Raw genomic sequence first — 15173 nt, forward strand, 5'->3', positions numbered from 1 at the left:
TTCTTACAAGAGCTACCTGTATTTGTTAAGCAGTTTCAATTTTATAGCACTTTTAATTTTCCTGGGAGTTCGGTATTTTTGTGATTTTACTTTTTTGGTTCTTTTTCATTCACTTGGAAAACAAATGTGTATCTCTATTCTAAATTAATATATGTTTGCTTATATATATAATATTTAAGTTTTTGTTGTATTAAGATATTTAGTATTTAAATAATTTTCAAACTTTTTATACTATCAAAAGATATTTATTGTTTTTTGTTTCACATGATATGTTTGATGTATCTACTCGCTGCCTCATTTTATGTGTTTTGGTCTGAATTTTGCGTTCAATTTCTATGCATAGCGCAATTTTCTCCTTATATTATTGCTTTAAACTTCATAAAAACTTCTTAATTATATTTATCCAAAGATCTGTATACTTTTTGGTGGTGATTCATTTTTTTTTTTTTTTTTTTTTTAGAGTTAATGAGTTTTTTGAAAAAAAAGCTGGGGGGCTTATGCATGTCGCGCCTTATCTCATAAACGATTTATGATTATTGCTTAAAACTTTACACACTTCTTAGTTATATTAATCGAAAGATCTGTATACTTTTGTGGTGATTATTCAAAATTTAGTTTTGGAGTTATTGAGTTTTTTTTTTTGTTTTTTTTTTTTTGGGGGGGGGGGGGTCACATGTTGCATCGTATCTCAAAAACCGTTAATGACTATTGCTGAAAACGTTACACACTTCTTTGTTATATTAATCTAAAGATCAGTGTATTTTTTGGTGATGATTCAAAGTTTATTTTATTGAGGTTTTTTTTCAAATGTCGCGCCGTATCTCAGACACTATTTATGATTAATGCATTAAACTTTTCACACAAGACGAAGGGCGTATCATGCGCTCATGGCGCAGCTGGTTATTTGCCTGCATTCTCAATTCTTGCAAGATTTATAAAATATAAACCATAAGTGTAAATCAGATGTGTATCAGACTCTTCGTAAAATTTTAATGTAATGTGCGAAAGTATATCTTTCCGTATATTAATTCGTAGAGTTAACGACTTTAAATACAACGACGGAAGCTATTCAAATTTGGGATTTACTGTTGATATAATAAACATCTTGAGGAAGTATGAGTTATCATCATATTTTAACGATTTCTGTGAAACCGGACTTTTTCCAACACCTCTAATATGGAAGCGCATTGTCAAAACTGCAGTGGCCGCTTTCGAAATTGTTAATTGGACAAGACGTATTAACATTGATGATGATTTTGTTGCTTTTAAAATGATCAAAAAAGATTATACACCTCACCCTGCATGGACTATAGCATTGAAGCGTCCTAACCTAAGAAAACAAGCACACTTCTTGATTTCTGTCTGCTGTATAGTAAAAGACAATGACAATAGGCAATACATTCTATGTGACAGATGTGGTAAAATGTTTTTAGATCCAATAGTTCATACTATTTCTTCGTGTGACTATCTTGACGAAACACGTGAGAACTTTTGGTGTGAAATTATAAACATCGATCCAATTACTTTTAGTATCTTCCTATCAAACATGTCGGATGAAGAACTATTTTATTATTTACTTTCTTGTAATTCGGACAATTTTCTACTAGAAACCGACCAACTAGAGACATTCCAAGCTATATGCGTTCGATATATCCATAAATTTGGGACTTTACTACAATATTAATATAACTGTAATATCCGCTACTGACAATTTACTCACTTCAACTGATCATGACATTTTCTGATTTACTTTAATTGTTTATTTTGTTCAATTGTTTAATTATTGTGTTTATCATGTTCATTATTTTCACTCTCCTCCTGGAGGCAATAAAGAATATATATATACTTTTGTGGTGATTATTCAAAATTTAGTTTTGGAGTTATTGAGTTTTTTTTTTTGTTTTTTTTTTTTTGGGGGGGGGGGGGGGGTCACATGTTGCATCGTATCTCAAAAACCGTTAATGACTATTGCTGAAAACGTTACACACTTCTTTGTTATATTAATCTAAAGATCAGTGTATTTTTTGGTGATGATTCAAAGTTTATTTTATTGAGGGTTTTTTTCAAATGTCGCGCCGTATCTCAGACACTATTTATGATTAATGCATTAAACTTTTCACACAAGACGAAGGGCGTATCATGCGCTCATGGCGCAGCTGGTTATTTGCCTGCATTCTCAATTCTTGCAAGATTTATAAAATATAAACCATAAGTGTAAATCAGATGTGTATCAGACTCTTCGTAAAATTTTAAAACGAGATATTTCTCTTTTCATAGACAATCGTTTTGTAGATAACATCAGGTATTCATAAAATTTGGGATTGCCCTTGAACACATACATTATATGAAACGTGGGGAACATTGGAATTCAATGTGAACAGGAGTATGCATTGCTACAGAGCCCCTTAATTAAGTGTCATGTAAATACATATATTTTGTTTCAAGGATGTTTAATCTGGTGCGCAACATAAAAAACGAGAAACCAGAAACACTTATGAACTACATCAACAAACGACAACTACTGAACATCAGATTCCTGACTAAGGACAGGTGTAAACAAATGCAGCGGATTGAAAAAAAAATATATAGGTACCAACTTTTGCCCTAATCTGAAACAATAGTGTAACATCACACTATAAAAAAGACACACTATAACATATCAATTAATTAAAATGGTTTGACTCAATCCAAAGACAAATTTACACAAGTAAACGTACACAGAACGAATACATTTTATCTATGGTTCAATGTAAATGACTAGATGAAACAATGATATATTATTTTTTTATAATTTTGTACGTCTGAAGCGCTGTTCTATGATTATCTTTATTAGGAACGCCAAAATCCAAACATATGAGAGCCAAAGATCTGGTCGTACTGAAACATACGAATCTCATGTAAACTTTGCCTGGGGAAGATGGAATAGATATCAAAAGTACCATGACTAGCATATAATTTAATACATAAGACTCATCAGTGTCGCTCAGATAAAAATAGTGAGAGAGCCAAACAAGAGCAAAGTTGAAGAGAATTCATGACCCAAAATTCCAAAAAAGTTACTTTCTTATAATTTTGGAGAATATCAAAGGAAAAATCAAGAAAGTATTATTAAAAAAAACCATGTAAGTACCGGATAACTGATTATTGGGTCTACTCCTGTGGTTATAACATTAACGATACCATTTTTTTCTAAGTCCAATTTATAAACGCCTGACATCGAAGTTTTTTTAATAACCTTCATCAAATACTCTTGAGATCAAAAGTTCGGGAAGTAAAATCTAGAGTAGAATGTGTTAAACACAGATGAGCACAAAAACAAAAACTGAGAGCAATATTTGAAGAGGAAAAATAGGAAGGGTCCAAGACAACCACATTTAAATTTTTCATACAATAAACCTACATAGACCTAAATTTATAATAAAAATATAACATTTGTTTTTAAATGGATTCTAAAACAACAAAAATTGTAAAATTAAGGAGATTTAAACAGAATTAAAAGAAATCTCTTTGTATATTTGTTTTTTTGTTTAAATTTTATATACAGAATTGCAAATATAAACTTCTCCTTTTGTGGTATTGATTTTAATTAGTAGCTAGTTATATGCCACAATGACAAATCGGAAAAATTATAAATTTAACAGAGAAATAACTAATATCCCGTAATTACGGTACTTCGGTCACTTAAGGACATTTTATGTTTTATTTTTCTGCAGACTTAGCTTTGTATTCTTATCAACGTGTATAGTCAAGCTTTTCGGTTACTCATAATTGTTTCTCAGTCACTGAATGTACGATGTTTTAACTAATAGTTTGTTTACCTTTAAATTCTAATGGCGTCAACATCATGTGACACATTGGATCATCCAGTCCAATCAAATTGCTCTATTGTGAATTAGGTGATTTTTTGTTGTCTAAGGCAATTATACTAATTGTTTGTATGAAATTGCATTGAAATAGTTTGCAATGAATTCGAGGTTTATTTAACAGGAAATTTCATTACTAGCCAATAGGTTTGACATCAATGGATTTGTATATGAGTAATCACGTTTGGTCAGCATATCGATCTCTTTATATTGAACCACATTTTTTTTTTGAAATATATATGTATATTGTTTTTAATTAACCTTCTCTATATTCCTGAACAAAAATATTACATGAATATCGATTGTTTCCCAAAGTTTTTCTTTCATTTTGAATTGGTTTGTTTTCGCGGAAACATCACGTAAAGACGTAAGATGCTTGTCATTTTGAAATTGTTAAACATACTATTTGCTTGGCCTGTTTGGTCTGCCATTAAGATTGATGACGCTTAATGGAATGTAAACAAAGCAATGGAGCCCGGAAGAGGGATTTTATAATGTTCTGAAATATTTTTAAGCATTCGGAAGTCCGGTTTGTAACGGCCATTAGAAAATCAGCATTTTTATACAATACTTAAGAATTACAATGAAAACATATCTTTAGAAATGTTTTTTTTATCAAGAAGAGTGGTAAAAATGTATTGGGATAAATGTTGTACGCTGGTATTAGCGTAGTGACGTCAATGCGAAGTTTCCCCGTATGATAAGTACAATATCTGCACAGAGTGTGACACGAAAAAGTGATACGAAAATCTGCGTTAATTTAATTGGCTTATCCATAACGATATTACAGCATTTCAACTGGCTGTTTGTTCGGTCATTGATGACTTTCAAATGTTAAGACAATGTAAATTTCGTCCATGGCAATAGACATGTGTAATTTCTTCAGTAATATACAAAACACTGAGACATTTTACCTCACAATCTTCTTTTTGTCAAATTTGAAGCGTACAAAAAGTCTTAGAATGTCTGATTTTAAAGTTTGACACCGGAAAAGGACATATAACGTCATACGGGGATGTGCAACAGACTAGATCAACATTTCACGGAATTTTTAATTTACCCATTGAGAGTGTTGGCAATAGAGAAATAGGTTTAACAAGAACTATTTTTAAAAAAGATATCCGACGTATTTAAATTTGAGTATATGTTTAAAACTATCATTTCGTTAACCTTCAGAAGCACAAAGATACCATTTCGATAACGTTTTCTCTGTTTGTGTTCAGTATTCTCGGTCCTCGTATCTTTCTTTTTACATTCATCAAAATCCCGCGGAAATCTCACATGCGTTGGTGCGTTCTAAAAGTCATATACGTTCGTACAACAAAGTTTACATTAAAGATTATATAATTGTCCCGAATAAACAGCTGGTACGGATGCAAAGAGCTATTGGAGAAACAATTATTTTAATAAAAATATAAATCTTTGTAAGATCTAGTTCAAATATTTATAGTTTTTCACTTGCTTTCCATCACGATATAATTAACGAGACGTTTTTTCAAACACAACCAAATCACCCACCATGACAGCATTTTGTCCAACCACAGAAAGGATTTTCGAGCATGCGTATTCTGTTGCCAAAGTTAAGCGTCCTTAAGTTCAAAGGGCACAAACCGAAATATACCGACTACGTCGGAAAAACTGGTGAAAATTGGATATCACTTGATATCAACCTTCGTTATTTGAATTAAATAGTAATAATGAAATACGCGAATGCACTGAAATTAAATTACTCGAGTTGATATAAAGCGGTATCCCCATCTCAATCATGATTAAACGTATAATTATCAGTTGATTTTGACAATTTTCAGTATATACCTCTAGAACGATAAGTCTAAATATCATTAACATAAAATATCAGTTGTCTTTTTAAATCCAAAAATTCGGTAAAATGTTCACCAGAACAATATGAAGCATACAAAGCTATCATCAGATATATGTAAAATTGAGTATTTTTTTTACATTTCAGCATGTTTGAAGTAACAATTATGTAAAATTGTCAAAATCGTAAGTTAGTTAAATGTTTGCAATGCATACTTTTCACAAAGTTTAACCATTGGAAGACATGATCAGACAAACTGAGACTAGTTCATAATAATACGCAGGCTTATAAATGAATATTAAACGCAATAGGCAGCAGTAATATATTAATCCTTCCTTAACACACATATAACCAAGAAGTTGAAATAAATAGTTACTCCTCTTTCAGAATATTGATTAACATTGAAAATCGGTATATACACGAAATGAATATCATCTTCTCTTTCAAAGAATGACTACTAAGCAAAAGACGGAAGTATTATTAACTTCTTTCAAGGCATAGGTAAAAAATAAATATATTTAATAGATAATTATATTCCTGCAAAGCATATGTATACAATACAAACTGAAATGACAATTGAGATCTCATTCATAACACTTGTTTAAAACAATAAACGGAAATGGAAGAAAAAATGTATTGCATTTGAAGCATTGACTACGTCGGCATCGGGCTAAAACTTATGCTTGGAATAAAAGGTTAGGCCAAGCAAAATTAATTTTATGTTGATTGTTTGTCATTAAATCTTTTGGCAGAGAATTAGATGCAATAATGCCTGACACCAAATCCAAGATTGTAGTGAAAGATTTTATTGTAATCACAGATATAAATGTTTTCACAATGTTAATCAAAAACACAAAATTACAAGTCAATCTTAGCATCCAATCATAAAATAAATTTATGATCTTCATAAATTACCAAAATATAAATGTCTTCATTGATGTTATAACAACAGTTTATGCATCTATTTAGTTTGATTACATGATATATAAAAAGCATACAATGAATTCCTAAAAATGTTTGACAGTAATAACAGGTCAAACCAACCACACACACCCTGCTCCTCCTAAGAAAAAATAACAACACATATTGTTAACAGATAACCAGAATTTTTACAGACACAAATTGAGAACTACGATGAAAAAGATAGTTTAGAGCACATCATCACATAAATTGAACATAGGTTTAATGACATAAAGGCTTGTTTGCATAGTTTAAGCTATGATTAATTGTATATCCTGAAAAGTAAGAAATTTATGACATATCATATTTCAGAAATGGACACCTGTATGTAATTATTTTAACCTCAAGTACATCTTCCATAGTTAAAATGGAGTTTTCAAGCTTTTTATTCTAAGATCAGTTATGGGTTTTTTTCAATAACTATATAAATAAGGTAATTTTTAAATTCGACAGAAATATGATTTTGCATGTTTTCTTTCCTTACTGAACAACGGGTTTCTTGAAATTTTTGAATTTGAGACTTTGATAAAAACACAAAAAACACAAAATTTTCACTGCAAATCATCCACAACAAACAATTAAAAACATACATTTTTTTAAATAATGTTACTAATGAGCCCAGTAGTCAGCACTTTGGTGCTGACATGAATATCAATTATATGGTCATTTTGTTAAATTCCTGTTACAAAACTTTGAATTTTCCGAAAAGCTAAGGATTTTCTTATCCCAGGAATAAATTATAACCTAAGCCGTATTTGGCACATCTTTTTGGAATTTTTGGTTCTCAGTGCTCTTCAACTTTGTGCTTGTTTGGCTTTATAACTATTTTGATCTGAACGTCACTGATGAGTTGTATGTAGACGAAACGCGCATCTGGCGTGTTAAATTATAATCCTGGTACCTTTGATAACTACTGAATCTGTTGAATTTCATGTTCTATATAATTATCAATTAAACTTTTTTTTTCATAATGATGATAATCAATTTTTTTTGTAATTAACAAAGTCATTGCAATAGATTCTTATATTGGAGTTTCTATAAAAGTTGGTCATTTTAAATCAAACCAATTGATCAGAAAAAGTTGTGAATGAAAAAAAGGTTACAACAAACTCTGCAATAAAAATCTGTGCCTACAAATAATGTTGCACTGTTGTTGAAAAATTATCTTAATCTGATGATCTGTTCAGTTTTGCAGAGCATAAATTTATAAGACTAGTTAAATAAAAGTGTATCGTCTACTTTCACATAATCAAGTTGATTCAATTTCGGCAAGTTGTCTCTCTCATACATGTCATATCTATCATGTAAAAATTGTAAATATTGGAAATTTCTATAGATACGAAGAACTGAATAAGAACAGTTATTAATATTTTGTTGAATGATATAAATAAGAAAAAATCATGTCCTTGATATAAATGAATAAATGACATTATACTGCTGTATTCTTACAAATAAGGAAAGGAAATTTTCAATAACTTGAATTACCAAATATTTTCAGTAAATACTGGAGGACAGGAATACTATCATCGTATCATCAGTAAAAGTACCATAAAAAGCTTTCAGTAATAGGCAGTCATACCAGAAGTTATATTCTCACACAATTATGTACACAATTAGAAAATATACTGCAAGTTATTATCCAATTATAAGTCCTATACCAAAGCGATATAGAGGTCTTTGAAAATTAGCAAAACTAGCCATTCCACTTAGAGCAAATGTGAACGGGGAAAGAGGTGACAATTCTTCTTCCAGTGTTGCTTCTAGTCCCCAATTCGTATCTATGCTACCTGAAAACCGAAAAAAAATATATCAGATTAGATGTTTCAATTTCAATTTTAAATATATAGAATAGTTATCTATGCCTGGGATAAGAAAATCCTTAGTATTACATATAATTCATAATTTTGCAAACAGTAAATGTATAAAAATCACCATACAATTAATATGCATGCCAACACAAAAGAGCTGACTACTGGGCTGGTTATAGCCTCGGGGACGAAACGTCCACCAACAGTGGCATCGACCCAGTGGTGTGAGCAGCTATCAAAGGCTTTTGATTTAATATTACAGACGTTCGTTTCGTTCACATAAGACTCATCAGTGACGCTCAGATCAGAATAGTTAGAAAGCCAAACAAATACAAAGTTAAAGAGCATTGATGACCCAAAATTCCAAAAAGTTGTGCCAAATACGGCTTAGGTTATAATTTATTCCTGGGATAAGAAAATCCTTAGCTTTTCGGAAAATTCAAAGTTTTGTAACAGGAATTTAACAAAATGACCATATAATTGATATTCATGTCAGCACCAAAGTGCTGACTACTGGGCTCATTAGTAACATTATTTAAAAAAATGTATGTTTTTAATTGTTTGTTGTGGATGATACGGCTAAGGTTATCTATGCCTGGTATAAGAAAATCCTTTGCAATTAGAATAATTCATAATTTTGCAAATAGAAAAGTTTATAAAAATGATCATATAATTTATGTTCATGTCAACACCGAAGTGCTGACTACTGGGCTGATGATACCCGCGAGGAAAAACGTCCAACATCAGTGACATTGACCTAGTCGTGTAAATATTTATAAAAGGTATGAGGCTTATAATTTAAAACGCTAGACGCGCGTTTCGTCTACAGAAGACTCAACAGTGACGTTCAGATAAAAAAAAGTTTGAAAGCCAAACAAGTACAAAGTTGAAGAGCATTGATGACCCAAAATCCCTAAAAGTTGTGCCAAATAGAGCTAAGGTTATCTATTCCTGGGATAAGAAAATCCTTAGTTTTTCGAATAATTCATACTTTTACCCATAATACGGAAGCGTCTTAGCGCCACAAATTTATTTTTCTTCCTATCTTTGCATTATAACATAAACATTTGCAATAAAACGCAAACCTTTGATCTTTTTTTTTATTTAAGATTCAATGGAAACAGCAGTTATCTGAGGAGGCTGTATATATTAAAATGTATTACCTTTGTAGTCATTGCAAAGTAAAATGCTTGAATAGTTAGAACATACCATTGACTAATTATGAGCAGAATAATATAGGAAGTGGTATGAGTGCCAATAAGAAAACTCTCCATCTAAGTCACTATTTGTAAAAGTTAACCATCATAGGCCAAAGTACGGTCTTCAACACGGAGCATTGGATCACACCGAACAGAAAACTATAAAGGCCCCCTCAAACGATATCCATGGAAGGTGTAATACCACCAAATCATGGTACGCCACATCCGGTTGCATACGAAAGTAGGCCTAAAAAAATATTCCCTTGAATTTGACAGTTGTAGAAAATTAACCCTGCATTTCAATGCACTTAAATTTTTCTGAGTCGTAAATATGTATGTTGGATGTCTGAATGCATCATTCTTTTTTTATTTGATCGTCTTATAAAATATTCTGGAACGTTAAGGTTACATAGTTACCAAAGCAAGTAACCAGTAAATACAAGTGTAAAAATTGGGTTGTTTACTTCCGGTGATGATTATTTTCTTATATGCAATGAAATGTAGTGTGAAATTTTCACTGTATCACTGGAAAGGATTAAACTTTACACATGCAAAGTATTTCTTTGGTTGAAATAAAGGTAAATACTGTACAATTTTTTTAAAAGTGTCAATTTAACAAAGACTAATAGGGAAAAATCAATGGTGGTATTACACCTATTTAGGGAAACCATATGTGCACTCGTGACCTTTTTGTACTTTCATTTTTAAAAGTTATAAATAAACCAGTTCATACATTGTAAACATGGACAATTCGGCATGGATTTAGACACAGAAAGCACGTTTGAGGTAAAATTGCCTTGAAATGGGGGTTTACGGGTGTTTTCTAAGTCAAATGGGTGGACAGACAAAGCTGTATTTAGTTTACTGTGTTAAATTTTAAATTACCCTTACAGTTTTGTTTATACAACATGTGAATTTTTTATTTCAGTGTTAACCATGTTCTGAAGAGCATTCTGTTGAAAAATCTTATATGTGAATTGGTCTGCAGATAACACTTCAGCATTAAAGTAAGTATCAACTATCATCATGTTTTTTGTTGTTTTTTTTGGCCGCAAAAGTTTACAATTTGCCATTGTGTCGTCTACATTTTGCACAGACAATAAATCATCTAAACACTTATTTGCCCTGGATTTATACACATCAGATACCAGTCTCACATACTTAAACTTTATAATTCTTACCAATTATTTTTTGTACCAGCATTCCAAGGGACATAACCCTTTTTAAAACATTTTGAGGTATTTTTGTATTACTCTTTTCCCCATTTTTTAATGTAAAATACAAGAAAGTTGACTCTTTGTATAAATCTATTCGAAATATACTATTATGAGTAAATAAAAAGACCTTGATACCAGTAGCAATAAATGATTGACTGAAAGGGAACCGTTATTTGTCACACTAGGCGAACAGACCAAAAACTCGAGTTACACATAAGGGCTTATAGAAACTTCCGTGTAGACTGTTAACATTTATAGAGACAGTTCTTTCAGCTAAAACACTTTAATTATTGATTTAACATTATATTTATTTAATTTTTGTGGGTAAATAATCACATTTGTTTTATTTTTTAGACAAAAGATATCAAGTTTTCATGAAAAAGGAAGGAAGGAGGAAAAATGGACCAAAACAGACCAAAACAGACCTTCAAATGAACTCTAAAAGGTGCAATAAAATTGTTTATCATCTTAAAGTTGTCTTTTGTATTCTATTTAATTGTTTGAATGCATAGATCATGAGTTTATGATCAGATAGTAGTCAACACTGCATTTTATAATGATACACTGAAATGAGCATTTTTCGAAGAAATTAGACTGAAATTGCCGTAGGATATGGCCTTACATTATAGTGATTTTCTCTGAAACTATAGCTCTGACTGAGACAAAACTTGACAGTTATGCTTGAAATAACTTGCAATTGGAGGAAAAAAATTTACATTAAGTTTATTTGATATTTAGGTGTACTTTAGGTGTAATACCACCAAATCATGGTACGCCACATCCGGTTGCATACGAAAGTAGGCCTAAAAAATATTCCCTTGAATTTGACAGTTGTAGAAAATTAACCCTGCATTTCAATGCACTTAAATTTTTCTGAGTCGTAAATATGTATGTTGGATGTCTGAATGCATCATTCTTTTTTTATTTGATCGTCTTATAAAATATTCTGGAACGTTAAGGTTACATAGTTACCAAAGCAAGTAACCAGTAAATACAAGTGTAAAAATTGGGTTGTTTACTTCCGGTGATGATTATTTTCTTATATGCAATGAAATGTAGTGTGCAATTTTCACTGTATCACTGGAAAGGATTAAACTTTACACATGCAAAGTATTTCTTTGGTTGAAATAAAGGTAAATACTGTACAATTTTTTTAAAAGTGTCAATTTAACAAAGACTAATAGGGAAAAATCAATGGTGGTATTACACCTGGAACTACTAGTATATATATTACAAGGAAAATTGAGTAAATTGAGATTATACCGAAGAAAAAAGAAATAAACCCTGCTAATATATCTATAACCGAATATATATATATATATACTTCCAAAGTAAGCTCTCGTTTGAGAACTGTATGAAGTTGGTTAAATTCTAACAAGCTACCCCTTGGCAATAAATGTATAGAATGAAGATGTTTTATTAATAAAATTATGTTCTCTCCATTCAAATTGCTACCCAAGCATCTTAAAACTACTTCATTATATCGAAATGAAAATTCAATGACTATCTATCAAAGAATCTTTATCATATTATGCTTGCATCAAAAAAAAAGTTTCACAATTCTATGCCATTATTTTTTATCTTTCAATTTAAATGTGCCTATTTCATGTATTTACTATACTATATATTTTTACTTGTTAAATTATATACTTTTCTGATGCACAAATCAGTCTTAATTTATGTATAATTGCACTTCAAGTATTCCATTATTCCTATGCATATTTATTGTAATGATTTGACATTGTATGTATGTTTCTTTTTTTTTTATCTACTAGTAAATCACAACCAAAATGAATGACTGACGGATATATGTATACAACACTTAATAATTGAAATCAAGATATTTGCGTTATAACGCAAAGGTTTATGTTTCAGCACAAAGGTTTGCATTATATCACAAATAGTAGCTTATAACGCAAAGGTTCACGTTATAACGCAAATTTTGCGTTAAAACGGAAAGATATGAAGAAAAATAATAAAAAAAAGATAATGTGTGGCGCTAATACGCGTCCTTACATTATATGTCATTTCTGCGGTGTTTTTTTTGTGAATTAAAGAGAAAAAAACATGTGATGACCCTCGGTGTCTATTTCTTGTTCGTATCTTAAACCCCAAAAAAAGAAAAGTCGTCTTTTCTGTAATTTCATAGATTATGACATTTTGACTGAGTATGGTTTTGCATGACATGTGATGCATACATACCCGGAGACTCTTGCCGTTTTGATGCACCTGGTCTCGCTTCTTCTGGGTTTGAGCATATTTGTTTTGTAACCTTGACTTGTCTTTTTAATTGATTTAATTTATTTATATATTTGCAAGCAAAACTTGTACATTAACGATGGATAGATTTAACCTTTACGTATCCAGCTTTGTTGATCTTTCGCTTTTTGAAAAATGAACGATGGCGTATTTAGAAATCAACTGCACAAAAGCTACACATTTGACGTTGAATCAGAATGTGCACTGCTAGAGTAATCGATCGTTCCGAAATGTTTTATACCAACAAAACGGGTCCTTTGGGTTTCAGAATTTGTACGCCCGATAAATAACTGGATATTTCAATCGACTGGCGTTTTGAACGAAGATATTGCGGCATCGTATATGAAAAACCAATTTACCTCGAAGTAACCAAATCTAAATAAGGAACAGACTCTCTAAGAATTAAGATTTTGTTTTGAAGCACCCGTTTACCATTGTTGTAATTGAACTGACCTCGTGTGTAAAGAAGAAGAAAACATGTTACAACGAGTAAGGAGGATGTGCCATCCATGCCCTCTCAACTGGATCTTTTCCTACTTGTATATATAAATATACATGTACGTACCCGAACCATGGTAGAATATGTAAGGCAAATTTCAGTCCTAAATAGGAACATAATCTGTATCTCATCATCATTTGCCATCGTATAATCGATCTACAACCGTAATCATATGGAAGGAAATGGCCGTAGTGCAATGTTGAATTTCAACATTATCGTGTACTTTGCCCTTCATTTCATTCACAATCAGATGTAATGCATTACCCATGTCACTACAATTGCTGCTGACTTTGGTAACTACGACATTATTTTTTTTTATTACTATTAAATTATCAAAGGGGACTCATACACTCGTGTAAATTCTAGCCAAAATGTAATTCAGGCAAGATTTGGTCGATCATTATCAGTTGAATTCTTCTGAATATCGTCTTCCCTAGTACAAAATCTGATCTCACTTTTTTAAATCTCGCTTTTGCACCGGTTGTCAAGTTTTTTTTGTAAATCTATTTTAAATGAAAAAAAAAAAATACTGAGTACATATTTTACAATTTAGAAAATATTTCTGTTCTGTGCTGCGGTGAAATGTGATACGCACTGTAAATCTTAATGGATGTGAAAAGGTGAAGGCCACATTTACATTTTCTTTGCCATAAATGGAAAAAAAAAATCATCATGACATCATTTTGTAATGGCAGCTCTTCATACAAATAGATGCCCATTATTTTTTTACATCATTTGTAGTATATTTTGTTATCAAATTATTTATGTAACATTATTCTTTATGTTTGAGTTTATTATGATATATTTGAGGTTCGACCTCTGAACTCATTGTCGGAAAAAAATTGATGACTTTATGATTTTACGACCAAAGTTTTCTTATTATTCACATTTTTTTCTCTCTCCATCGATCTGCAATATAGGTGTGAATTCTTCCAGTATATTAAAGTTTTAAAAAATGAACCCTGGTTGCAGTACTAATAATGACCACCTTGTTGAATAACACGTATGTAGGGTTGTTATATACAAAGAAGGGAGAGGTTCTGCTGCTGCTGATGTTGTTGCTGCAGTGCTGTTGTTGTTGTTGTTGTTGTTGGTGCTGCTGCTGCGCATGTTTGTTTTTCATATGTCTTCAAAAATCATGTGGCTAAGCATAAACATTTCGACAAAGGTTGCTTTGAAACACCTTTTCAGCATGCATATACAATCTCCTCTCATAAGCAAAAATGCAGCAAGCAAAGCAGTTGGTCATCAATTGAGCGACATACCTAGAGATAACCATCCCTTCAGACGAATTCGATTTGGTACAAAAGAGGGACAAAAATTACCAGAGGGATATTCAGACTCATAAATCGAAAATAAACTGCCGACGTGATGGCAAAATGAAAAACGTAGAAAAACAGACAAACAATAGTACACAAAAAACAACATAGAAAACTCAAGACTTAGCAACTCGAAATCCATAAAAAAGTGTTTCTTCAGAAACCACTGCCGATTAAAAGTATCCACAGAAAAATTTCCCAAAAGTACGTGTTGATCACAAATTCCGAGC

General features: G+C 31.3%; 1 long non-coding RNA gene across 1 annotated transcript; it reads left to right on the forward strand.

Moving 5' to 3' along the window:
* Positions 1 to 9882: 9882 nt before the first annotated feature.
* LOC143078447 (uncharacterized) lies at positions 9883 to 11339 on the forward strand. Its single transcript, XR_012979226.1, has 3 exons — positions 9883 to 10227; positions 10578 to 10656; positions 11221 to 11339. It is a non-coding gene; the product is annotated as an uncharacterized LOC143078447 (long non-coding RNA).
* Positions 11340 to 15173: the final 3834 nt, after the last annotated feature.

The sequence above is a fragment of the Mytilus galloprovincialis genome, chromosome 6 (assembly GCF_965363235.1).
Source record: "Mytilus galloprovincialis chromosome 6, xbMytGall1.hap1.1, whole genome shotgun sequence".
NCBI lineage: Eukaryota > Metazoa > Mollusca > Bivalvia > Mytilida > Mytilidae > Mytilus > Mytilus galloprovincialis.